The sequence below is a fragment of the Mustela putorius genome, unplaced genomic scaffold, assembly GCF_011764305.1.
Source record: "Mustela putorius furo isolate JIRA1106 unplaced genomic scaffold, ASM1176430v1.1 tig00003869_pilon_pilon_pilon, whole genome shotgun sequence".
Taxonomy (NCBI): Eukaryota; Metazoa; Chordata; class Mammalia; order Carnivora; family Mustelidae; genus Mustela; species Mustela putorius.
This window is the reverse complement of record NW_025422021.1, coordinates 3,171,052-3,188,250: the sequence shown is the minus strand read 5'-3', so window position 1 is coordinate 3,188,250 and position 17,199 is coordinate 3,171,052. Positions and strand designations below refer to the sequence as shown.

General features: G+C 38.0%; 1 non-coding gene across 1 annotated transcript; it reads left to right on the top strand.

Moving 5' to 3' along the window:
- Nucleotides 1–15,892: 15,892 nt before the first annotated feature.
- On the top strand, nt 15,893–16,028 carry LOC123388047. Its single transcript, XR_006602580.1, has one exon. It is a non-coding gene; the product is annotated as a small nucleolar RNA SNORA43 (small nucleolar RNA).
- The last annotated feature ends 1,171 nt before the right edge of the window (nt 16,029–17,199 follow it).

Sequence of the window (17,199 nt, the reverse complement as noted above, 5' to 3'; positions counted from 1 at the left end):
TCACTTATATAAACTGCTAAAAACTGCACACTAGCACACTAAGCTATCTAGAGAAAATAGATCAGTGATTACCTAGGGACCAGGTTTGGGGGAATAGAGCAATGAAGGGATGGAGAGGGGATTTCAAAGGAACAAAGGAACACCAAAAACTTTTGGAGGTGATGGATATACCCATTGTCTTGTTTGTGGTGACAAATTTAGAAATATGTCAGTATGCCAGCATCATCAAATTTTAGGCTTTAACATGTGCAATTTATTGTATGACAATGATACTTAAATAAAGCTCGAAAAATATTTGCGGTAAAGACAAAATTTTTTAAGTTCATATTCCAGTTCTATTTCCTAGAACTTTATTTTTTAGCTCTGTCTCTTTAGTCACCAAATGTAATTAATAAGTATGGGACTTTCATACCTTGCAAGATAGTTTTTGGCATGGAAGGAACTTATTAACCTCTCTTACATCTGTGTATTCTTGTAACTCAGCATTTATCAAGGCAAAGTAGAAGTGAGTATTGAAGGAGAAAAAAAAAGTCCTGGATTCCAGCTAGGCCATGCTGTTTTCTTGCAGAACATTTTCACCAAAATCATAAGAGATCACTCTGCGGCTAATTTACCTAATGAATTAAAACAAACAAAGAAACAAACAAAAACAAGAACACGGTGCTAACCATAAACATGGTCACACGTCCCCCCATTTTCCAGCTCATGTGAATGACTGCTGCTTTTTCACCAATCACCAATTCCATGTCTCCATCCTCCTTGGTAAAAGTTATTAGAATATCCAGTCATAGAATTTCTCCCAACTTTCTGACAACAACCAAATCCAAAGCAAATTCCTGTTTCCTTGAACCTTCCTCAAATTATCTAACATGGGCCCAAATCCTACAACCTGTCCCTCAAATACTCTTTCAGATTCCCTTTTGTTCTCCATGGTATAAAGTCTCCCTGCTTACAGCAAATAAGAAAGCCAATTGGGTTTGAATGCAGGTATATTCCTGGTGATGTTTCACTGTTGGGCATCAAAGCATTTATATATTTGATGTTTCTACTAGACACTAAAGACTTACAGATCTGGGACTTTTATCTAACTATCTATCTATCTATCTATCTATCCATTATCTATCTATCTATCTATCTATCTATCTACCTTAGCACACCCAACACCAAGCATGGTGCCTGAGCCTTACTAGGAATGTTTGTAAGATAAATGAATGAATGTGTATTTTATGACTGAAGGCACGCCCTTTAACAAATGGAAGAAGCCGCTTTACTAAAACAGGTTATTTCTCATCAATGCGTTCTGCCAGTCAGCTACTGACTGAGTTTGCTTTTACATGTGAAAGTGCTCCTGTGGTTTTCATGTTATTGCCTTTGGCCAGTTCCCAACATCAGCGAAGCTTATGGCTTCATTTTTGAAGTGACAGTGACTTGTATTGTACCTCCAGAGTTCCTCATGATCCTTACCATTCCCAGCATACACAACTACATGGCCCACCAGGTGTGAGGATGCCGTTATCCCAACTATATGTTACCAGAAATAAGTCTCAGTGGGAAAGCAGATTAGGAGAGTTTAAAGTGTGGGAAAGAGAAGCTATGAAAAACTAGAAAGAAAATTGATTTCTAAATACAGTTAGACCTCATACTTGTTTTGACATCATGGATGATTCAAAGTACAGTATAGTTGTCCTTTCTCACCAGGATTTACTGCTATCTGTAGATTTCCAGAGGCCTCTCAAATGTAATCTTAGGGATCTTCCCGTTTTGTGCTTTAGTAACATCCCATTCAAAGTGGAATAAAAAGTGCCGGTTCTGCTCACACCCTTATCTCAGTTTTGCCCAGCATAGCAGAGTGGTTAAGAACTCAGGTTTTTGCATCAGAAAGACATGGATTGGAATCCTGGGTCATCAAATTCCTGAACATGTGACTTTCATATCATTGAACTTTCTTCAATCTTAGTTTTCTCACCTGTGAAATAGGAATATCAACAGTAAATACATTGTAGATTTGGGCAAATGAAATGAGATAGTACATAAAAACCTACCTTGGCACAGAAGTTATAAATTATAACTACTATTAATGCAATTAGCTCATTATTTTTTATTAACATAAATTGCATTTATAAAAGAAAGGTGAAAACTGGATACTATATACTATGCAAGATTATGCTATATTATAAAATACATACTATTTTATATATTATAACATATAAACTAAAATACAATTGTTTCTATTACAGGATTTAGACAAACTCATTATTTTAGTAATAAAAACTTTGCAAAACTGATTTATGTATATCTTGCCTGAAATAAACTTCTAAATTTCGAAAAATAAACTCTTTGTAATACCTGTCACAGGGGGAATTTGAGTTTAATCAACTGGAAGACTTTCAAGGTTCCCTGTCGTCAGAAAGAGAAGAGTGTTTGGATAAATTGGAGCAGAACCACACAGCCGAGCTGCTCTCAAATTCCTGATCCACAGAAAACTACAAGACATGGACACCTGAACAAAAAGACAAGAAGGAATTCTGCTTCCATTCAGATGTATCCTCTGTCTGAAGCAACCAAAAAAGAAAGGGGAAAAAAAAAAAGGAAAGAGTAGGAAGAAAGAGCAAATTAAAGAAAAAGAGACAAACAGAACATATTTCCGCTTTCAAGATGCTGGACATCAGGCCCAGGAAGTCGAGGATCGCCTAGAGGCAAGAGATCTGTAACCGGGCTAGGTTGCTGCCAGCAGAGATCTGGGCTGTGGCAGAGACAGGTAGAATCTGGCAGACTCCCTTGAGGGGAGAAGATGAATCTGAGTCAGGAAACCAAGGCAGCTAGGGTTTCCAGGCCAAAAGTCCTGAAGAGGAGAACACCGAACAGAAAGAAAACCTCAGGGACGCCTGGGTGGCTCAGTTGGTTGAGTGGCCGACTCTTGATTTCAACTCAGGTCATGATCTCAGGATTGTGGGATCAAGTCCCACACCAGGCTTGTGCTCAGCACTGAGTCTGCTTAGGATTCTCCCTCTCCCTCTGCTCCTTCCTGCTGCTCTCTCTTTCTGTCTCTGAAATAAATAAGTAAAATCTTAAAAAGAAAAAGAAAAAAGAAAGCTTCAGAATATCTACTGCATGTTCCCCTCCTGTATCCAGTGAGTACGGACAGGGGCACACACCCAATAACAGCTTCAAAATACAAGAAACAAAACATAATAGAATGGTGAGAAGAAGTAGTCAAACCCACAATTTTAGTCAGAGACTTCAATACTTTCTTGATAATTGATAGAACACACAGGCATAAAGTCAGTAAGGACATGGAATATTTGAACGATAGTACCAAACTGACCTGAAAATTGTAGAAGGCATCACCCAACAACAGAGTAATACATACTATTATAAAGTTCAAGTATACATTTTCCAAGATAGATCATATTCTGGGCCTAAACTAAGTCTCAATAAATTTAAAATTATTAGACTCAAAGTCTGCACTTTGACCACATTGAATTGGAAATTAAAAACACAGAACTCTAGCAAACAATTGACAGCTGAATAACACTTTGAAATGACACATGGATTAATTTTTTGTTTTGTTTTGTCTTAAGTAGACTCTACACCCAATGTGGGGCTTGAACTCACCACCTGAGATCAATAGTTGTATGTTCTACTGATTGAGCCAGCCAAGCATCCCTGAATAAAGTTATTAAAATCAGGAAAAAATATAAAGTATTTGAACTGAATGAAGATGTGCTAAAACAGTATCAACATACAAACAAATCAACGACCTCTGCTTCTATCTTCAGAACCTAGAGAAAGAACAAATCTGATCTGATCTTACTTCTTTCTTCTTTCAGAAGAAAGGAAATAGGGCGCCTGGGTGGCTCAGTGGGTTAAGCCGCTGCCTTCGGCTCGGGTCATGATCTCAGGGTCCTGGGATCGAGTCCCGCATCGGGCTCTCTGCTCAGCAGGGAGCCTGCTTCCTCCTCTCTCCCTCTGCCTGCCTCTCTGCCTACTTGTAATCTCTCTCTGTCAAATAAATAAATAAAATCTTTAAAAAAAAAAAAAAGAAGAAAGGAAATAAATGTTATAGAGAGATGAAAATGAAAACAATAGAGAACATCAATGAAATAAAAAGCTGGTTCTTTGACAAGATTAATAAACTTGATAAAACTCCTGCCAGACTGATCAGGACGAAAGAGAAGACACAGATGATCAATATTCAGGAATGAAGGGGCGCCTGGGTGGCTCAGTGGGTTAAAGCCTCTGCCTTCGGCTCGGGTCATGATCCCAGGGTCCTGGGATCGAGCCCCGCATCGGGCTGTCCGCTCCGCGGATAGCCTGCTTCCTCCTCTCTCTCTTTCTACCTGCCTCTCTGCCTACTTGTGATCTCTCTCTGTTAAATAAATAAATAAAATCTTTAAAAAAAAAAAAAATATTCAGGAATGAAGAAAGTGACATCACTATAGATTTTACAGATAATAAAAAGAAAATAAAGGAATATTGCGAACAGCATTATACCTATAAATTTTACCTCTCAGGTGAAATAGAAAAATTCCTTGGAAGTTACAAACTACCAAAACGTATTCAAGAAGAAATAGACAAACTGAATAGCTTTTAATTTATTGGAGAAATTGAATTTGCAGTTAAAATCTGACTAAAAAAATAACCAAACAAAACTCCAGGCCAAGGTAGTTTCATTGGTGAATTTTTCCAAACATTTAAAGAAAATATAATATCAGCTCTACCCAAACTGTTCCAGAAGACTGAAGAGGAGGGAATATTTTCCAACTCATTCTGTGAGAACAAAATTGTCCTGAGATCAAAAGTAGATGAAGACATTACACACAAAAAAATTACAGATCAATATTCCTTATGAGCATAGACGTAAGAAATTCTAAAGAAATACTTAGCAATTAAACATATCAATACATAAAAAGTTAAATGTATCCATACCATGTGGGGTTTAATCTCTGGAATGCAAGTTTGGCTTAACATTCAAAAACCAATCCTTGTAAATTATTGTATTAATAACATTAAAAAAAGAAAATCCGGGGCGCCTGAGTGGCTCAGTGGGTTAAGCCGCTGCCTTCGGCTCAGGTCATGATCTCAGGGTCCTGGGATCAGGTCCCGCATCGGGCTCTCTGCTCAGCAGGGAGCCTGCTTCTCTCTCTCTGCCTGCCTCTCCATCTACTTGTGATTTCTCTCTGTCAAATAAATAAATAAAATCTTAAAAAAAAAAAAAAAAGAAAAAGAAAATCCATGGGATCATCTGACTGTAGCAAAAACATTTGGCCTGTTACTTACTGCTCTTACACAGTAGCAATGATGTAAATTGTGAGATGTTCTCAAAATAATATACACTTGGCATGACTGTGTGTGTGTGTGTGTGCGTGTGTTTATGCGTGAGTATGCGTGTGCACATACTTCTTTTTTTTTAGTCTAAGATGCATATTTCATGGTCCTTTGCTTCAAATACTTCAGACTGTGTTTCCTAAGTATGCAGGTGTTCTTTGCCATAACTACAGTACTGTTATCAAATTCAGCCAATTTAGCATTGGTATAACACTTACCTAATATAGAATCCATATCCCAAATTTGTCACTTGACTCAATAATGTCTTCTATAGTATTTTTTCTTCTTCCAGAATAGAATCCCATATATGGTTAGGCAATGCATTTAGTTGCTGTGTCTCTTTATCCTTCAGTTATCTGGAACATTTCTACATCCTTTCATTGTCTTTTATGATACTAACATTTAAAAAATATATAGTCATCCCTCACCTACGTTATCTAAATGGAATATCCTGAGGGCTGACTGATATTTCCTCATTATTTGATTCAGTCTATTCTTTACTCCTAGCTGGGGTTGCATCCATCTCTGTGTATCACAAAGGCAGGCACACGATGTCCATTGGTCCCTCATACTGAAGTTACTATTTTGGTCATTGTGTCACGGTGTTGAATTTCTCCCATAGGTAATTGCTGCTTTTTAGTCCTTACAATTAATAAGCAGTCTGTAAATGTAAATGTCTTATTTTTTATCAAAATTTCCTAGATTTAGTATTCATTGATGATTCTTGCCTGATCCGATCTTTATTATAAAATAATGATTTTGTACTCCAGGACTCCTGCATTTACCAGTTGATATTCTGCTTTCGTTTCCCCTGTTCATTTCTATTAGTAAGAACCAATAAATTTCTATTTCTTCAGTGGTTTATAATTTATTACTTAATTATTTGATGGCTCTTTTACCCCCACAGTAACCCTGCAATTTGGTACCTGGGTCTGTGTGATGTACCACATCATTTCTACTTTCTGGCAATATGTTCCAGGCTCTTCTCGAACTTACCCTGCCCAGCCCTTGAATCAGCCATTTCTTCAAGAAATGTTCCTTTGAAGGGAGAGTAGCACTAGGGACCAAAGTTTGGGTTCTAGATCATAGTCACTGTATTTTTATGCTTTTCCTATTAAGTAAAAACCGTTTTAGCACTACTGGAGCTGGGTTACCTGAGTCTAAGATTACCATTTGCTACTTCCCCTCTATTCCTTAATATTTTAAAAAGCTTAATTTCATTTATAAAATAATACACATTCACTGTTCAAAGGAAGTACAACAGTTGAAACAGACATGAAGAATCAAAAACAACCAATCAAAACCCCGAAACACTTCAACGCTCACCAACAAGTCCTTACTTCCTGTAAACATTTTGTCTTATCTGCTTCATAACTGGGTGCTGTTCTAAAGATTTAGTGGGAGTAATCTTACTGACTAGATAAAGTGTGTCTTTTTTATTCTGCTTTTTATTCTTGGGGCAGGGGGGATGGGTGCATGGAAGGGTGGGAATGATTTCTCTGTGGGAAACTGATGGCAAGACACGCACCCAACCCTAACTCTAGTTAAGTAGGGGTTTATGTTTTTCAGCCCTGGACCCTTCCTGACACACAACTGATGGCGAAAGGGACTAAAGTTTTTTTTGTATTTGAAGGAACGAAAGGCTAGGGACATAGCTCTGGGGGCTCTGAGGGGGTGAAAGGAAAATGGCATGCCTTAACTCTATAAGGTAGTGAACAGACTGTTCCCCATAGATGTAAAGTCTTGGTTTCATGTTGAGGAGCCCTAGGTGATCAAAGAAGACACTGTGGCACCCCATGGTATGAATGGGGACATGGCAGGTGCCACAGTGCCTCCCTGACCAGTGATCCCTCTGTACTGATTTCCTACTTACCACATACTAAGGATTCTTCTCATTCTTGAGCATCAGAAAGAGCACCAACAGGTCATATGGTCACTCTCATAAGGAAGTCTCTAGTGGCTTTTGTACAACTTACAGAAGTCTCTATGGCACTTGATAATTTCTATCAGTAAAAGAATATAAACCATGCAAATCATGCAGCCATAATTTTTTACCACTTACTAAGTTCCAGTCACTGTGCACATACTAAGGATTCAAATATAGAAAAAGTCTACCTTAGCATGTATCATTGGCTTCACAGTATCATTGGCCTTAAAGGATTGGTACAACATACTTTTGGAAATGGGAAAAGCTGCATGCAAATCAAAGGTGACAAGAGACACAAATTGGGGTGACCTAACAGTTCATTGTTCTCATAGTGGCTGAGCTTGATCTATCTGCCATCCTAATTAGTCATAAAATTTCTGCCTGGAATTTGAAATGAGAACATGGTTAGAAAACTATTAGTCATAAATCGTCGTGAGGTAAGGCTCTAGAGAGATCCAAAAGCTCTTGCTGCTGAGGTCCTTGGAGCTATCCTGCTTTCTTTTCTCCCCAAGGCTGAGTTATTCAGGTCTTCCTGAGATTTCTGGAAGGCATCCAGTATCCTTCCAATAAATCTTCTGTTTTCATATCTTAGCCATAATCCATTTCTGTCCCTTGCAACCCCAAGGGACGGAAATGGATTAGAGGTTTCAGAATAAAGGAAGCATTTGAACTGAGACTTGAAGAATAAACATAAATTTTCTAGATAGGCTTCTAGGCAGAAAAATGTAGATTTTTAATTTCCATATTGTCTATTTGTCAGGGTTATTTTCCTCCAAAATAGTCCCTTGGAATTTGATTGGTCAGGATGAACAATAGGGACAAGCACTATTGAGAATAAATATTTAAAGGATCTGAGAGAGATTATTTTGTAATAAAAATCTCTTTTCTTCAGCAATCTACCTACTTCAAGTTCTTGAGCAGATGAAGGTAGAGATGTGTGTACTTAACGTTGCCAGTTTAATACTAGTTATTTTGTGCCAAGAGATGTTTATATACACAAATTACATGAGTTTAAAAAATTATACTCTACATATCTAAAAATGGGGAAATTTAAACCACTTAACTGGAATACTCAAAACTGGTAATTAATTAGCAAACATGACCTGGAAACTCAACAGAATACAGTAGTCTACTATATACAGTTGTTATAGAATGCTTAGGCAAAAATTTTGGCTCTAGTGACGCTTATAAAATGGGTGATTACATTAAGGTCTTATTTGTTTTCTATAGAGATTAGGAAAGCATGAAAGCAAACCAATCAATTGATTTATTTATCTTAATCAAATAAGAAGTCAATTAAATTGAAGGGGGAAAAAGTCAGTCATTTAGATAAAAAATAAATAAAATCGAGGTTGAGTTAAAAATTCCTTTTTGAGAGCAACTGATGGAGAAAGGGACTAAGTAAGTTTAGCTAGACAGAGGGGCAGAGTTGAGGATAAAAAGATGAAAAGTTTTGATCTCAGAAACTTTTTAGCAAAATCCTTTTGGTCTGGTCATTCTGCTTAAAAGACAACTGAATATTTCTGCAGAGGATTCTGGGGATTGGGAGGTAAAGGAGACAGGGAAGTGGAAAGGAATCCAGAATTTTAAGTTTTCCCAGGGATACAATGGAGAGGTGGGATATTACTCTCCTTAGCATTGTAACATCGTGGTAAGAATTTGCCAAGTTAATCTAATTTTGCCATGTAATTCACAGATTTAAACACATCATCTCTCTACAGACTCTCCAAAAAAACCTCAGGATTTACAGATTTTTCTGTCTGAAGGACTTGGAGTATTTTCTGACCTAAATTCTTGGTCTATTGGAGATTATTTTGACAATTTCTTAAATTTAGGATTTGTGTGTCTAAAAACCCACAGGACTTCAAGGAGCTAACAAATTCTGAGGAGCCTCTTAACTTTGGGGTACCCAAGTGCTTTGCTAACAGAGCAAGCAACCGTACAAATTTCACATTGAATCCCATCATAGAAATACAGCAGAGGACCAGATGAAATTAAGTGAGACATCAGCTATCCATACTCAAATAGATTACACTGATGGAATCAAGAAAAGTAGGTGTCTTTAAATACTTAGAATTTTGTCTGTGTAGACACAAATCAAAGGAGTCCATCAGCATGGCTTGTCTTCAAAGCTCTCACAAGTAAATAAAACCCGAGTTAGTGAGATAGATATCAAAAGGCTGGGATATCATTTTGTTTTTAAATTTTGTTGCTTTTAAAATTTACTTGGGAAGTCAAAAATTGATAATATATGCAGATGGCTAAAACTCCAAAAGTACTAATAAGCTTATTAAAAATAATTCTCTGACCAATCTTCATTTCCTGTAACTCAAATATAATCTTTTGATATTTTAAGCTATTTCTATTCTTTTTTTTTTCAAGTTTATATATTTAAATAATCTCTACACCCAATGTGGGTCTTGAACTCACAACCCTGAGATCAAGAATCACATGCTCTACCAGCTGAACCAGCCAGATGCTCCTGTCTTCTATTCTTAAGTTTGTATTTCTAAATGACAACCGTGTGTTACTATTTCTTCAAGTTATTAATTTTAGGCAGAAAAACTGTCTGAGTCAAGAGAAAATTAGGTCAAACTGAAATGAGGGAGAATGAGAGTGGTAAAAATTATGTTTGAGTTCTAGGATCTGGTGATGCCTAAATCTGCTTCACCTTTGAAACTTTATAGAGATGAGCAAATAGTGAGAAAGTCACATTAGACAAGATTGAAATTGGTTTCCATTCCTTATAATCTAATGTGTCCCAATGAATGCATTGTTGTTCTATGGGATATATGTAGGATTTGGTTAGCAATAGCTTGCCTTTTTCTAAATGGAAATAAAATATTTTAAAACAAAATAAGGTGTTGGAACTTTTATTTTTATACAAAACAGACAGGATTCATATTGGTCAAAGAAATCATTAGTTTCATAGAAATAAAAACTTAAGGGATTAATCAGGTGCAACCGGACCTAGGTGTTCAAAAAAAAAAAAAAAAAAAAAATCTTTAGACCCTGTCTCACTCTGTCCTCTCCTCTATGGCTGCATTGTCCTTAGGCAATCTCCTCCTGTGACGTGTTAAGATTGTATCACCTCTGATCTTAAAACCTATCAGCCAAAAAAGCCCTGAAAGAAAGAGAACTCTCTCTGAGTTTACTCAGCCAGGATCTTATACTCATTCCTGATCCAAATGCTGGGACCTGGATGAGGGGTGGTGATGGAGCCAGCCCTGGGCTCACCACAAGGACACAGTCCCATCTGATTTTGAATGGAGTTAGAAAAAAGCACAACGTCAAATCTGGCGTAAGAGGATTAGATGTGGAAAAAAAAAAATCTTAATAAAGATAAACTAGTAAGTGACCTTATAGAAAGGATATCAAGAAAGTAATGATAAAGTAGTAGAATGAACAAAGTAATGGCAAAAAGAAGAAAATAGGGGAAAGCAAAAATGCTGAGCTGAGGCACCTCCCATGTTGAAGTTGTAAAGAAAGCAAAATGAATCTTGTGTTGTAAAGATTGGCTATCCTTTCTTGGACATGTGTTGAGACCATATGTTGAATGTAGACAGTGTTTTGATTGAGGTTAATTTCTTCTAGAAGATGCTTCTCTTATCTACCCAGAAATGGACAGTGAAGGAAATTTATACATTTGCTGATATATCCAAGAAGCATGGCTATGAATAATGGCCAACTGCAGAAATTGTGAACTAAATCACAATTTATTTGTAATAGAGATGGAAAATATATTCATTGAAAGAAAGGGGTGAATATTTTCACTGCTATGGAAATAAAGTCCTGATTAATTTATAGATTTAAAAGGCCACTCTGACTCAGCCTCATAATTTGAGTAATAAAACTCTTCTAATGGCTTTACAACAGATTTATAAAATAAATGAGCAAACTTAATCAAACCACAGTGCTTGGCCAATACAAACATTTCTGTTGTCAGCAATTTATTCCACCAATTGAGAGATTTAGCTGTGAATTTGGGTGGCTACATGCCTCATATTCCATGAATAAAATAGCTTGACCTTCATAAATGCATTCTCTGTAGTAAGTTAAGAAGGGCATATCCTTAACAATCTGCTGAAGAAAAAAAAAGATTCCTTCTTCTTTTTTATAATAATGAACAATATATTTTTTGAAGTTCCATAGAGATATATATTAAATAAATATTTAAAGACTCTCTAGGATATTATATTTAAAAGAGTTAATGTTTCATCATTTACTCTCATTTCAGTTGACTGGAACAAATATATACAAGCGTCCATTAGATGTTTTATGTATCTGTGGTTTTAAGTTGGAGACTCTTACAAAGGGAGATAAGGTTATTGATTTATAATTTACATTGGAAAAATTATAGACCAGAAAGATAATTTAATTGTAGTCTGTAGTTGTTTCCTAGAAGAAATACATGCAGACCGTGCAAAGGAGCTGCTTACAGTGAGGGAGAGGTGCCCTTTTTGCTCCTCAGGCTCCAGTGGACCTGACCTAATTAATGGAGACCCCAAATTCATTCTGGAGTAAAAATTTGGTTATACATTATGATAGGGTGATGGACTTCTTTGCAAATCTGGTGGACCTTATAGACCTCTCCTCCCAGTAAAATATTCTTATATACATAGTGTATACAACTTAGTATTTTTATTGAGGTGTAAATTACCTACAATATCCCATTAGTTTCAGGTATACATTATTATAGTGATTTGATATTTTTATACAGTACAGATGATCCCTATGTTAAGTCTAGTTACTGCCACTGTGCAAAGTTATTACATCATTGACTATATTCCCTATACATTACAAACCTACAACTTATTTATTTTATAACTGGAAATTTGTGCCTCTTAATTCCCTTCACCTATTTCATCCCCTCCTTCCCCTAGTCCTTCTTTTCTGGTAACCATCAGTTTGTTTCCTGTACTTAGAAGTCTGTTTCTGTTTTGTTTGTTCACTTGTTTTGCTTTTTAGGTCCACATATAATCGAAATCATATGGTACTTATCTTTCTCTATCTCACTTATTTTACTTAGCATGATACCCTGTAGGACCAACCATGCTGTTGCAAATGGCAAGATTTCATTCTTTTTTATGGCTGAGTAATATTTCATTATACACATACACACACACCACATATTCTTTATCTATTCTTCTGTAGATGGACAGTTGGATTGTTTCCATATCTTGGTTATTGTAGATAATCTGCAATGTGGGGCGCCTGGGTGGCTCAGTGTGTTAAGCTTCTGCCTTCGGCTCAGGTCATATCTCGGGGTCCTTGAATCGCGTCCCGCATCAGGCTCTCTGCTTAGTGGGGAGCCTGCTTCCCCCGCCCCTGCCTGCCTCTCTGCATATTTGTGATCTCTGTCTATCAAATTAAAAAAAAATCTTTAAAAAATAATGCTGCAATGAATATAGGGGCATACATATCTCTTTGGATTGGTGTTTCATTTTCTTCAGATAAATACTCACTACTGAAATTGCTGGACTATATGGTATTTCTTCTTCTTCTTCTTCTTCTTTTTTTTTTTTTAAAGATTTTATTTTTTTATCTGTCAGAGAGAGAGAAAGAGGGCACAAGCAGGGGGAGTGGCAGGCAGAGGAAGAAGCAGGCTCCCCTCCAGCCAAGAAACCTAATGCTGGACTCGATCCCACAACCCTGAGATCATGACCTGAGCCAAAGGCAGGTGCTTCACCAACTGAGCCACCCAGGCATCCCGACTGTATGTTATTTCTATTCTTAATATATTTTTAAAGATTTTATTTATTTATTTGAGAGAGAGAGCACGAGAGAAGGGGGAGAAGCAAAAGGAGAGGGAACAAAAATCTGAAGCAGACCCTGCACTCAGCACAGAGCCTGACTCGGAGCTTGATCCCATGACCAAGAGATCATGACCTGGGCTGAAAACCAGCCCACTGAGCCATGCAGGTGTCCCTCTATTTTTAATTCTTTGAGGAAACTCCATCTATTTCACATAGTGGCGGCACCAGTTCACATTCCCACCAACAACAGATGAGGGTCCTTTTGCTCCACATCCTCAACAGCTCTTGTTGTTTCTTTGTCTTTTGGATAATAGCCAATCTGAGCAGTGTGAGGTGGTATCTTACTGTGGTTTAGATTTGTATTTCCCTGATGATTAGTGATATAGAGCATCTTTTCAAGTGTCTGCTGGCCATCTGTGTGTCTTCTTTGGAAAAATACAAATCCTCAGCCCATTTTTGAAACCAGTTATTTGTCTGTTTGTTTTTTATATTAAGTTGTATAAGTTCTTTATGTACTTCAGATATTGACCACTTTCTGGATGTATGATGTGCAAATATCTTCTCCAATTCAGTAAGTTGCCTTTTCATATTGTTGATTGTTTCCTATACTGCGCAAAAGTTTTTTAGTTTGATGTAGTCCCATTTGTTTATTTTAGCTTTTTCTGCCCTTGCCTGAGGTGTCTGTTAAGTACTTTTTCCTTAAGATGAATAGTGGGTACATATGTGTTTGCTTAATTAGTCTTCATTCTTTTATGCATTAATTATTTTATAATGAAAGTTAAATATAAACTAGCAGTACCCATTAGGCTGAATAATTAAAATGTAAAAAAATAAGATGAAACTTCTACTAATATTGTAGACTGTTTGGACTCCATCGTGTAATGCATAAAAATCTTAGATAAGAAGTATTCTTAAGAAATTGCAAATATCTAATCAAGCTCAAAAAAAAAAAAAAAAAAAAAAAAAGAAAGCGAAATCTTTAGGTGCCAGACATGAAAAGAAAAATCAAAGCTAAAGCAATGAACAAAGGCTGAAGTCAGACTAGAGCTGCTGGCTGAGATCTAGTGCTCCACTAGAATAGGTAAAGTGGGCTGAGTCCTGAGGAGATACAGAAAATGGAACGGAAATCAATGGATAAAGACTGGATCTTAGGTGAATTGCCCCATTTGTTAATCTTGCCCATTGATGGAGGAGAAATAGTGAAGATGTTTTTATTCGTCCTGTGCCTTGTGTTGAAAAGAAAAGGCATACGTTAAGAATTACAATTCTAGGGACACCTGGGTGGCTCAGTTGGTTGGACGACTGCCTTCGGCTCAGGTCATGATCCTGGAGTCCCAGGATCGAGTCCCGTATCGGGCTCCCAGCTCCATGGGGAGTCTGCTTCTCCCTCTGACCTTCTCCTCGCTCATGCTCTCTCTCACTGTCTCTCTCTCAAATAAATAAATAAAATCTTAAAAAAAAAAAAAAGAATTACAATTCTAGGGGCACCTGAGTGGCTCAGTGGGTTAAGCCTCTGCCTTTGGCTCAGGTCATGATCTCAGGGTCCTGGGCTCGAGCCCTGCATCAGGCCCTCTGCTCAGCAGGGAGCCTGCCTCTCCCCCTCTCTCTGCCTGCCTCTCTGCCGACTTGCGATCTCTTTCGCTCTGTCAAATAAATAAATGTTTTTTTAAAAAAGAATTATAATTCTAAGCTTGTACTATATCCAGATACAGCATATAAATTTGTAATACTTCATGGCTCAGGAATTCACCAGCTAAGACAATTTCATCAGAAAAGAAGCTCAATAATAATAATAATAATAATAATAATTTATTCTAGATATGAACTCACAATAACAAATACATATTATGCACACAAACACTCAACATGAATAAATGCAACAAACAAAATAATTATCTTGAGAATTGCAGATAATAAAACAATGAAAAAAAATTAGAACAGGATTGCTCAAATTGTTTAAAAAGATTTTTTAGGGGTGCCTGATGGCTCAGTTGGTTAAGTGACTGACTCTTGATTTCAGCTCTGGTTGTGATCTCAGGGCTGTGAGATCTAGCCTCACCTTGGGCACCCTTACTGGGTGTGGACTGTGCTTGGGATTCTGTCTCCCTCTTCCTTTGCCCCTCCCCCTCTGCTCTCTCTCTTTTCCCCTCTCTAAAAAAAAAAAAGAAAGAAAGAAAGAAAAAGAGAGTTTTCTTAAAGAAAAGGAATAGGAATTATTATGAAAATGGATACCATACAAGAAGAAAAGCAATTTTTTAAAGAGAAACAAGGACACCTAGAAATTAAAAATATAATCACACAAATGAAAAATTAAAAATGTAGATTGAATAGCGGATTAGACACAAGTGAAGAGATAATAATCTGGAGACAAAAAACATGGAAATTATTTAAATGCAGCACAATAGAAGAAAAACACTAAATCGAAAGTAAGAGAAATGGAGAATATTATTTAAAAAGTACAACACAGGGGCGCCTGGGTGGCTCAGTGGGTTAAACCTCTGCCTTTGGCTCAGGTCATGATCTCAGGGTACTGGGATCGAGTCCCATATCGAGCTCTCTGCTCAGCAGGGAGCCTTTTGCTTGCCTTTCTGCCTACTTGTGATCTCTCTCTGTCCAAATAATTAAATTAAATCTTTAAAAAAAATAATACAACACATTAAATAGTGAGAATTTTCCTGAAGTGATAAAAACACATGAATTCACAGTTGAATTAACCCAAGTTGTGACCAAAGTAAATAGAACAAATTCACCCAGACACATGGTGAAAATATAGAATATGTAAAGAAAATTAATCTCAGAGAAAACACAGATTATATATATAAAGGGATAAAAATTTGATAGAAGTTTTCTCATCAAAAGATGCTAAAAGGAGGCGGCCCCACAGGTGCTGGACCTGCCGGCACCCCGGGTCCAGCTGCTCTGCTGCACCTGGGCCCTCGGGGCAAAGAGCAAGCGGCTATTTCTACGCTCAGTGCTCAGAACCGTGAGCGCTAAGAATGCTTTGTAGCCGGACATGCCCCAGAGCCGCCGTGGGGGCAGCGGGTTCCGCGAGCGCGTGGCGGCAGCCCCTGGCGCCGGGCTTCTAGCTCGGATCGCCAAACGCGTGGGTTTTCTGAGGCGTCCGGGTGTGAGCGGGCGGCCGGCTGCGGACAGTGGGATGAACCAGGAGATGGTCCCTCTGGAGCGCTTTCCGGAAGTCATGTGTCCCTGGCCGAGAGATGCTCCGAGTGGCCTGGGGTCTGCCGTCGCTCCCTGCGTGGGCTCTGGGCCCTGTGCCCACGGACACCCCTGCTTTAAGGACCCTTGAGACAGGCAGTGCAGGAGGCAGGTCTGGTCAGGCTGGGGCGGGGGAGGGACACAACTGAGCCCTGTAAACCAGGGCGGGGAGGGGGGATGGCCTTGGGAACCCCAGTGGGGCTACACGTATAACTCGGGCATTCCTGCCTTCTTGCAGAAAAAAAAAAAAAAAAAGATGCGAAAAGGAGATGGCACAATATTCTCAAAGATTTTAGTAAAATTTTCAGTCAGCCTAGAACTCTGTACTCAGCTAAACTCTCAAACAAGATAAATACATAGAAGATATATTTCATGAAGAAAGAAATTAAACTCAAAAGGAAGGAGTGATGGGCGCCTGGGTGGCTCAGTGGGTTAAGCTGCTGCCTTCGGCTCAGGTCATGATCTCAGGGTCCTGGGATCGAGTCCCGCATCGGGCTCTCTGCTCAGCGGGGAGCCTGCTTCCCCCTCTCTCTCTCTGCCTGCCTCTCTGCCTACTTGTGATCTCTGTCTGTCAAATAAATAAATAAAATCTTAAAAAAAAAAAAAAAGGAAGGAGTGAAGTAAAAAAGCAGTAGTTAGCACTTGCAGTGGTAAGTCTAAAGGAGCTTCAACTAATAATAAACAATAAAAATGAAACAATGTTCGTCATCATTAGTCATCAGGGAAATTCAAACCAAAACCACATTGAGATACCACCTTACACTAGTTAGAATGGCAAAAATCGACAAGGCTAAAAACAACAAATGATGGAGAAGTTGTGGAGAAAGGGGAACCCTCTTACACTGTTGGTGGGTATGCAAGTTGGTGCAGCCACTTTGGAAAACAGTGTAGATGTTTCTCAAAAAATTAAAAATAGAGCCACCCTATGACCCCAAAATTACACTACTGAATATTTACCCCAAAGATACAGAT